This window comes from Malus sylvestris, chromosome 6 (assembly GCF_916048215.2).
Source record: "Malus sylvestris chromosome 6, drMalSylv7.2, whole genome shotgun sequence".
Taxonomy (NCBI): domain Eukaryota; kingdom Viridiplantae; phylum Streptophyta; class Magnoliopsida; order Rosales; family Rosaceae; genus Malus; species Malus sylvestris.
In genome coordinates this window covers 26,998,011-27,008,241 of record NC_062265.1, presented here as the reverse complement: position 1 = coordinate 27,008,241, position 10,231 = coordinate 26,998,011, and positions in this window count along the sequence as shown.

Here is a 10,231-nt window from a genome sequence, read left to right as displayed (position 1 = left end):
GTTTGCAAATAAGCAAAACTTCGTATGTGTAATGAACCTAGTATACTCTTTTTCTTTGTAATACAAAATTATCATAAGATAATTTTAATCATGCAACCAAGACGCCAAATATCAAACCCAAACGGGCGAAAGAATCAATGAGTCCAAGAGGCAAACTACACCCGCATTACTAAAATTAAGCATGATCTCAAGCTAAGCCTACAAAAACTTCATCAACCAAAATCCTAAAACTATCCATAAGCCTAAATGAGCAATATCGACCCACCTCAAGCATCCTTGTCATCAAATGTAGCGCATGTAGCCGTGGAAATTTTTTGAACATTGAGCAGAGCTCGGTCTCCAGCAATCGAACTACACATAATCGTAAAAACCAAAAGAGCAATCATAAGTCAACAATGTTCTCTGCTTTGTGAGATACGAAATGGAAAACGTCTATTGTATACATCTTTATGCTTACTTTGCAAATAAGTTGTTTTCACAATTCAAATTTGTGACATTTTGGTCATAAAAGAATAACATTTCCGTTACGCCAAAACTTGCCCTCACATAATCGTAAAACCAAAAAATAAATAAATACACAAAATCGCATATAAAGACCAGTTCCAACCGAAACAATGGTCACAAACAATTGAGCAAATTGCAGTATAACAAGATTATTTAGTTAAAACTGATTAATGGATTATGCAAAAGTATATGAAAGGCATTTAACTAAAGCATATATGCAAATGGTTTGACATCCACATGGTAATTCAACCATAAAATTGTTTAAAGTAGAAATTTAGACCAAGTAGCAAATTCTGAAAGACTTTCTTATGCGTTAAGCATTTGTACTCCTTTTTCTTTAATGTTAAACTTTTTTATACTAAACAGATGCAAGATATACCTTATAAAATTAATACAAATCATAAATAAACTTTTTCTTCACCATTATAACTTTTCTTTGGTCCAATAATCACATCTCCTTAAAAAATAAATGACTCAAATGAATTAAATTAACCAAATATTGCTTAAGATTAAGGCTGGCAATTTCTTGTATGACATGTTAACCCGACACGAAATGACACGTAAACAATAAGTTTCAGGTCAACATGTTAATGAGTCTGGTTGTTATCAGGTAACCTATTAATAATCCGTTTACAAAACGGGTCATTATCAGATCATCCTATAAGATATCGTTTGCCAGATCTAGACATTAAACATGACAATTTCTTGCATGACCTGACCGTTAACCTGACACAAAACAACTTGACCCGTTAATGAATCAAGTTGTTATCGGGTCACCAATTAAGAATCCATTAAGATAACGAGTTTGACATGACATGACCCATTAAGGTAATAAATATGACAAGAAAACGATACGAACACAACAAATACGACCCATTTCCCAAGTCTTCTTTAGATTCAAAGAAAAGAGAGCAGCAAAAATTGAGGCCTATGGGTGAAGCCATAAGACATTACCATTAAAGATAACACAACAAAATAAGCATGTTTACTTTTGGTGCTGCGCTTTCAGAATAAGCATTTGGCTAGAGACATTGTTTTAACGAAATCGGGTGCTTTTTCAGGAAGCAGCAGATCTTTAAATCAACTTTGCACGCATGGAAATAGAGGACATCTTCACGATGAAGAAAAGCACCAATCTAAGTTGACTAGCTCTCTAAGGTTTTTCAGCTAGATAGCTTTCCATAAAGGCATGTTCTTTTTCTGGCTCCTTTCATTCAAACAATTGTTCAAAGAAAAAAAAAAGAACAAAAATATTTGATCTTTTGTGCGGCTATTAAGCTTTATGTGTCAGCCATCCATATTTCAAAAGAAAGTAAGTAGCTGTAAACCATTGAAGGATTTGGTAAGAATTGTTATGCAGAGAGAGAAGAAGATTGAGAGGGTTTAGAGAGAGAAGGAATCTTTGGAAATGTATTAATCTTTCTTGTTAGTTACATCTGTTTATTACAAACTATGTATAATAGCTAACTTCTTAATTTTTTGACACATGTCAATTCCATAGCCATAGAATCTTAATACTCCTAACATCCCTCCTCAAGCTTAGGAGCACAGAAATTGAGCCTAAGATTGGCACAATGTGTCTGAAATAGTGGTGCAGAGAGTCATTTTGTAAGTATATCAGCAAATTGTTCATTCGAAGACACGAAATGCACATGCAGTTGCTGTTTTGCTACCCTCTCTCGTACAAAATGCACATCAATCTCAATGTGTTTAGTGCGTTGATGCTGAATTGGATTGCAAGTAAGGGTTATTGCAAATAAGTTATCACAAAAGAGGAGTGGTTTATCAGAAAATGGAACATGCAGAAAAACCAACAGTTGTTTGATCCAATCGATTTCAGCTGTTGTAGTTGACAAAGCCTGATATTCAACTTCAGTTGATGATCAAGAAACAGTGTTTTGTTTCTTAGATGACCATGAAATGGGATTAGACCCTAGAAACACAACCATTCCAGTGGTTGATCTTCTATCATTAGGGTCTCATGCCCATTTTACATCACTATAGGCAGTGACATCCAATGAACCTTTGACATAATGAATACCACAGCCTTGAGTAGCTCTTAAGTATCTGAGAATTCTTTTAACAGCCATGAAATGCAACTCTATAGGGTTTTGCATAAATTGACATACCTGATGCACTGCAAAAGCAATGTCATGCCTAGTGAATGTTAAGTATTGGAGGGCACCAACCAAACTTCTATATAGTGCAGGGTTATTATAAGGCTTTCCATCATCTTTGAGCAATATGTTATAGGGCAAGCATGGAGTAGCACATGGTTTAGACAATAACATTTCAGACTTGGTTAACAAATATGTGACATACTTGTCATGAGATAGGAATAAACCATTCTTCTTCTGCATAATTTGGATCCCCAAAAAGTGGTGAAGTGGCCCCAAGTCTTTGATATCAAATTCATGAGTGAGAGATTGAACAACCTCAATGATTGCTTGTGTTGCACTTCCTATTATAGTGATGTCATCAACATATAATAGGAAGATCACCACAGAACTGCCAACAATTTTCACAAACAATGATGAATCTGCATATGTGGATTTGAACCCCAAAGATGGTAGAAAACTAGTGAATCTCTCTTTCCAGGCCCTTGGTGCCTGTTTCAATCCATATACGGATTTATGTAATCTGCAAACATAGTCTCCATATTTGGTATCAACAAATCTAGGTGGTTATGCCATGTACACCTCTTCTTGCAAGATGTTTTTCACATCCAATTGTCTCAATGTCCAACCAAAGTGTGCAGATAAGGCTAGAATTAATCTCACTATTGTATGTTTAACAACTGGGCTAAAAGTCTCTCCATAGTCAATACCTTCTTCTTGATTAAACCCTTTAGCCACTAGTCTTACTTTATTTCTCCTAATTGAACCATCAACATTCTTCTTGATCTTAAAGACCCATTTACAACCTACTAAGTTCTTGTGTTGTGGTAGAGGAACCAATAACCATGTACCTTGGTTGTGTAAAGCTGACATCTCGTCTTTCATAGCCTCATACCATATTGGGGATTTTAATGCAAACTTATTTGTTGCAAGTTCAACTTGACTTAAATCAACTCCTTCATTTTCATGTACATCATTAAGTAGAGCAATTTTACTTAAGATGTCACTCTTTGACCTTGTCTACATAAGGTGAAGATTGATTGAAGGAATAGATAGAACCACTTGCAAGTGTTCAAGTTGGAATTCAGGTACCACAGAGTGTAGGAGACAAGGGTTGTGTTGTTAGTGCAGTAATGGATTGACTGGAGCTTGAATCTTCTGAATTTGAACTTGAAACTGTAACTGGAAATGCAGTGGAGTCTTCTTAAGCTTGATTGATAACAATATTTGACATGGAACTAGGTATAGGAGCTGAACCTAATTGTGTGGAACTTGGTGAGGAACTCAATGTGAAGTGATTTTGTGGTTCTGTCAAAACAAAGACATTATTGTGATCTGGTATTGGAATTGGTGCTTGTATGAGTGATGGTAGTGGTGTAATAGTGACAGAGTGATGTTTGGGAACCAAAGATTGGTAAGGAAACCTATCTCATCAAATATCACATGTCTAGAGATATAAATTTTCTTTCTAAATACATCTTAGCAAATACCCTTTATACTTGGATGCATTCCCCAAAAAGACACACTTTGTTATTCTGGGTTTAATTTGGTGTTGTTATATGGTCTTAACAAAGGGTAATAAAAACAACCAAATATTTTCAAATGTTGGATCTTAGGTATTGAATTATGCAACAATTCAAATGGTGATTTATTGTCTAATGTAAGGGATGACATTATGTTGATTAAGTATACTAAGGTTTGACAAGCAAAATACCAAAACAAGGATAGTAATGAAGCAGATCGTAACAAAGTGATGGATGTTTCAATAATATGTCTATGTTTTCTCTTTGCTATCTCATTCTGTTCTGGTGTAAAAGGACATGACATTTGATGGCTCACTCCTTTATCAGAAAGAAACTTTTGAAATGCTTTACTTATATATTCACCACCACCCTCACTTTGGAGAGTTTTTATGGATGTATGAAACTGGTTTAAAATGAATTTGTAAAAGGAAACAAATGTTGCAGAAACATCACTTTTATTGATATGGAGAAAATCTAACAATACTTGGTACAATGATCAATGAAGGTCACATGTATTTGAATCCTTCTAAAGACACACAATGAGCAGGGCCTCACACATCACTATATACAATATCAAAAGGTTTTACACACTTTGCAACTGAAGGAGAAAATTGCAGTTTACTAAATTTACCCTCTAAACATGTTTGACACAATGAAAGTATATATCAACACATAAGGCATTTGAAGTTCTTAAAACTTAAGAGACTATGGAATTAGAAGGATGACCTAGTCTCTTATACCAAATACTGATTGTAACTTGTTGTCCAAGAAAAGCTACATATTACCCTTTATTAATGACTGCATGAGAACTTGGTGAGATGATAGGTTACAATCCATTATTACACAGCCCTTTATAAAGTATCCTCCCTATGGCTTTGTCCTGAATCCAAAATGAAAATGCATTGAAAATCAACCAACAATTATTATCCAAACATATCCTATGCACAAACAATAGGTTTTTAGACAGTTTTGGGACATAAAGAATAGAATTAAGCTTAAAAGGCTTCATTGGAGTTGTGAGGAGAGTTGAACCAATGTGAGAGATAGCTAAACTGTCACCATTAACTGTCTGGATTGTTTCATTTGATGGATATGGGGTTGCCAATGAGATTACTCAATTTTAAAGTCATGTGATTATTGGCACCGGAATCAATAAGCCAAACTTGTTGTTGTGATGGTGCATATGGCACTGAGAATTGAAAGTAAGTAGCTGTAAACCATTGAAGGATTTGGTAAGAATTGTTATGCAGAGAGAGAAGAAGATTGAGAGGGTTTAGAGAGAGAAGGAATCTTTGGAAATGTATTAATCTTTCTTGTTAGTTACATCTGTTTATTACAAACTATGTATAATAGCTAACTTCTTAATTTTTTGACACATGTCAATTCCATAGTCATAGAATCTTAATACTCCTAACATCCCCCCTCAAGCTCAGGAGCAGAGAAATTGAGCCTAAGATTGGCACAATGTGTCTGAAATAGTGGTGCAAAGAGTCATTTTGTAAGTATATCAGCAAACTGTTCATTCGAAGACACGAAATGCACATGCAGTTGCTGTTTTGCTACCCTCTCTGGAACAAAATGCACATCAATCTCAATGTGTTTAGTGCGTTGATGCTGAATTGGATTGCAAGTAAAGGCTATTGCAAATAAGTTATCACAAAAGAGGAGTGGTTTATCAGAAAATGGAACATGCAGAAAAACCAATAGTTGTTTGATCCAATCGATTTCAGCTGTTGCAGTTGACAAAGCCCGATATTCAGCTTTAGTTGATGATCAAGAAATAGTGTTTTGTTTCTTAGATGACCATGAAATGGGATTAGACCCTAGAAACACAACCATTCCAGTGGTTGATCTTCTATCATTAGGGTCCCATGCCCATTCTACATCACTATATGCAGTGACATCCAATGAACCTTTGACATAATGAATACCACAACCTTGAGTGGCTCTTAAGTATCTGAGAATTCTTTTAATAGCCATGAAATGCGACTCTATGGGGTTTTGCATAAATTGACATACATGGTGCACTGCAAAAGCAATGTCAGGCCTAGTGAATGTTAAGTATTAGAGGGCACCAACCAAACTTCTATATAGTGCAGGGTTATTATAAGGCTTTCCATCATCTTTGAGCAATATGTTGTAGGGCAAGCATGGAGTAGCACATGGTTTAGACAATAACATTTCACACTTGGTTAACAAATATGTGACATACTTGTCATGAGATAGGAATAAACCATTCTTCTTCCGCATAATTTGGATCCCCAAAAAGTGGTGAAGTGGCCCCAAGTCTTTGATATCAAATTCATGAGTGAGAGATTGAATAACCTCAATGATTGCTTGTGTTGCACTTCCTATTATAATGATGTCATCAACATATAATAGCAAGATCACCACAGAACTACCAACAATTTTCACAAACAATGATGAATCTGCATATGTGGATTTGAACCCCAAAGATGGTAGAAAACTAGTGAATCTCTCATTCCAGGCCCTTGGTGCCTGTTTCAATCCATATAAGGATATACGTAATCTGCAAACATAGTCTCCATGTTTGGTATCAACAAATCTAGGTGGTTATGCCATGTACACCTCTTCTTGCAAGATGCCATGTAGAAAGGCATTTTTCACATCCAATTGTCTCAATGTCCAACCAAAGTGTGCAGATAAGGCTAGAATTAATCTCATTGTTGTATGTTTAACAACTGGGCTAAAAGTCTATCCATAGTCAATACCTTCTTCTTGATTAAACCCTTTAGCCACTAGTCTTACTTTATTTCTCCTAATTGAACCATCAGCATTCTTCTTGATCTTAAAGACCCATTTACAACCTACTAAGTTCTTGTGTTGTGGTAGAGGAACCAATAACCATGTACCTTGGTTGTGTAAAGCTGACATCTCATCTTTCATAGCCTCATACCATACTGGGGATTTTAATGCAAACTTATTTGTTGCAAGTTCAACTTGACTCAAATCAACTCCTCCATTTTCATGTACATCATTTAGTAGAGCAATTTTACTTAAGATGCCACTCTTTGACCTTGTCTACATAGGGTGAAGATTGATTAGAGGAATAGATAGAACCACTTGCAAGTGTTCAGGTTGGAATTCAGGTACCACAGAAAGTGTAGGAGACAAGGGTTGTGTTGTTAGTGCAGCAATGGATTGACTGGTGCTTGAATCTTCTGAATTTGAACTTGAAACTGTAACTGGAAATGTAGTGGAGTCTTCTTAAGCTTGATTGATAACAATATTTGACATGGAACTAGGTATAGGAGCTGAGCCTAATTGTGTGGAACTTGGTGAGGAACTCAATGTGAAGTGATTTTGTGGTTCTGTCAAAACAAAGACATTATTGTGATCTGGTATTGGAATTGGTGCTTGTATGAGTGATGGTAGTGGTGTAATAGTGACAGAGTGATGTTTGGGAACCAAAGATTGGTAAGGAAACCTATCTCATCAAATATCACATGTCTAGAGATATAAATTTTCGTTCTAAATACATCATAGCAAATACCCTTTATACTTGGATGCATACCCCAAAAAGACACACTTTGTTGTTCTGGGTTTAATTTGGTGTTGTTGTATGGTCTTAACCAAGGGTAATAAAAACAAACAAATATTTTCAAATGTTGGATCTTAGGTATTGAATTATGCAACAATTCAAATGGTGATTTATTGTCTAATGTAGGGGATGACATTCTGTTGATTAAGTATACTAAGGTTTGACAAGCAAAAGACCAAAACAAGGATAGTAATGAAGCAGATCGTAACAAAGTGATGGATGTTTCAATAATATGTCTATGTTTTCTCCTTGCTATCTCATTCTGTTTTGGTGTAAAAGGACATGACATTTGATGGCTCACTCCTTTATTAGAAAGAAACTTTTGAAATGCTTTACTTATATATTCACCACCACCATCACTTTGGAGAGTTTTTATGGATGTATGAAACTGGTTTAAAATGAATTTGTAAAAGGAAACAAATGTTGCAGAAACATCACTTTTATTGATATGGAGAAAATCCAACAATACTTGGTACGATGATCAATGAAGGTCACATGTATTTGAATCCTTCTAAAGACACACAATGAGCAGGGCCCCACACATCACTATGTACAATATCAAAAGGTTTTACACACTTTGCAACTGAAGGAGAAAATGGTAGTTTACTAAATTTACCCTCTAAACATGTTTGACACAATGAAAGTATATATCAACACATAAGGCATTTGAAGTTCTTAAAACTTAAGAGACTAGGGAATTAGAAGGATGACCTAGTCTCTTATGCCAAATACTGATTGTAACTTGTTGTCCAAGAAAAGCTACATATTACCCTTTATTAATGACTGCATGAGAACTTGGTGAGATGATAGGTTACAATCCATTATTACACAGCCCTTTATAGAGTATCCTCCCTATGGCTTTGTCTTGAATCCAAAATGAAAATGCATTGAAAATCAACCAACAATTATTATCCAAACATATCCTATGCACAAACAATAGGTTTTTAGACAATTTTAGGACATAAAGAATAGAATTAAGCTTAAAAGGCTTCATTGGAGTTGTGAGGAGAGTTGAACCAATGTGAGAGATAGTTAAACTGTCACCATTAACTGTCTGGATTGTTTCATTTGATGGATATGGGGTTGCCAATGAGATTACTCAATTCTAAAGTCATGTGATTATTGGCACCTGAATCAATAAGCCAAACTTGTTGTTGTGATGGTGCAGATGGCACTGAGAATTGAGAGTAATGACCATTAGGTGTGGTAGCATGCATGACATTCATTGGGGAAGTAGAAGTCTTCTGAAAACATGTTTCTGCACTATGATAGGGATTCCCACATATTTGACAACCTAAAAAAACATTTGTATTTCTATATTTGCAAGTATCAGCAAGATGGTTGTTCTTGACACAAATTTAGCATCCCTGTGACGAATTTGTATTCCTGAATCGACGAGTAAAGGCCAGATGATTGTTTTTCCCACAAATTTGGCAAGTTTAAGCCTAAAAGCCATAGTTTTGTGATCTTGGTGGTGATGTACCAAGAATTCCAGGAGCATGACTTGAATGAAAATTCTTGTTGTTGCCAAACTTCGAATTGAAGTTGGAATTGAACCGATTTTTGCCTTTGTTGTTGTTGTTGAAAGACTTGTATGCATTAGAGTTAGGACTAACATGGTTGCCACCAGAGTTGGAAAAAGATTGATTCTTAGAAGTAAAACCATTGTTTTGTGCCATGAGTGCAGATAACACAGGTGATGTAGATACATTTTCAAGCAAAGTTTCTTCAGCAAGTAGTTAAGATTGAAGATCTTTCAATGATATCACAGTTTCACGACCCCTAATCATAGATCTTATTGTATTGAATTCAGCAGACAAACCATTTAGTGTAAGAATCACAATATCATCATCCTCAAAAAATACACCAGCAGCAGTCAAGAAATCTCTTGCTTCTTTAATTTTTTGCAAATATAGTGTGATGGAATCATTACCCTTGTTTATAGTCTGAAGCTCGGATTTGAATTGAAAGATGCTTGTTATTGTGATTGTAGAGAACTGCTCTTTAAGCCAAGTCTATAAATCTTTGGAACTGGTATTGCCAATTGCACAAGAAATTGCAGTAAGAGACAAAGTTGCAGTGATTAACTACATTAATGCTTTATCATGCATCTTCCAAATTTTATATTCATCTGATGGTACCCTTGTGAAGGAATCACCAGATAAGACTGCAGAGTTATCAAAAGATTCTTGACTAAACTGGGCAGGACATGCTGTTGAGTCATCAACAAACCCAATGATGCTATGACTTTCAAGAAGTGACTACATCTGGAAATGCCAGGCCAAATAATTCGTATCATCCAATTTCATGTTTACCAAGCTGGAAACAGATGAAATGAATGAAGTGATTGGAGATTGGAGAATCTGTAATTAAGAAGCTGTCACCATTGTTGCAGATTGTGACGAAATCTTGAAGTAATCTTGACAGAGAACAAACCATAAACACTTGGTGTGTACACTTTGTAGAACGTAGAATCAAAAGAAAGGGTGAAGACAAAGCACCCAAATTTACCAGAAAGAATCACA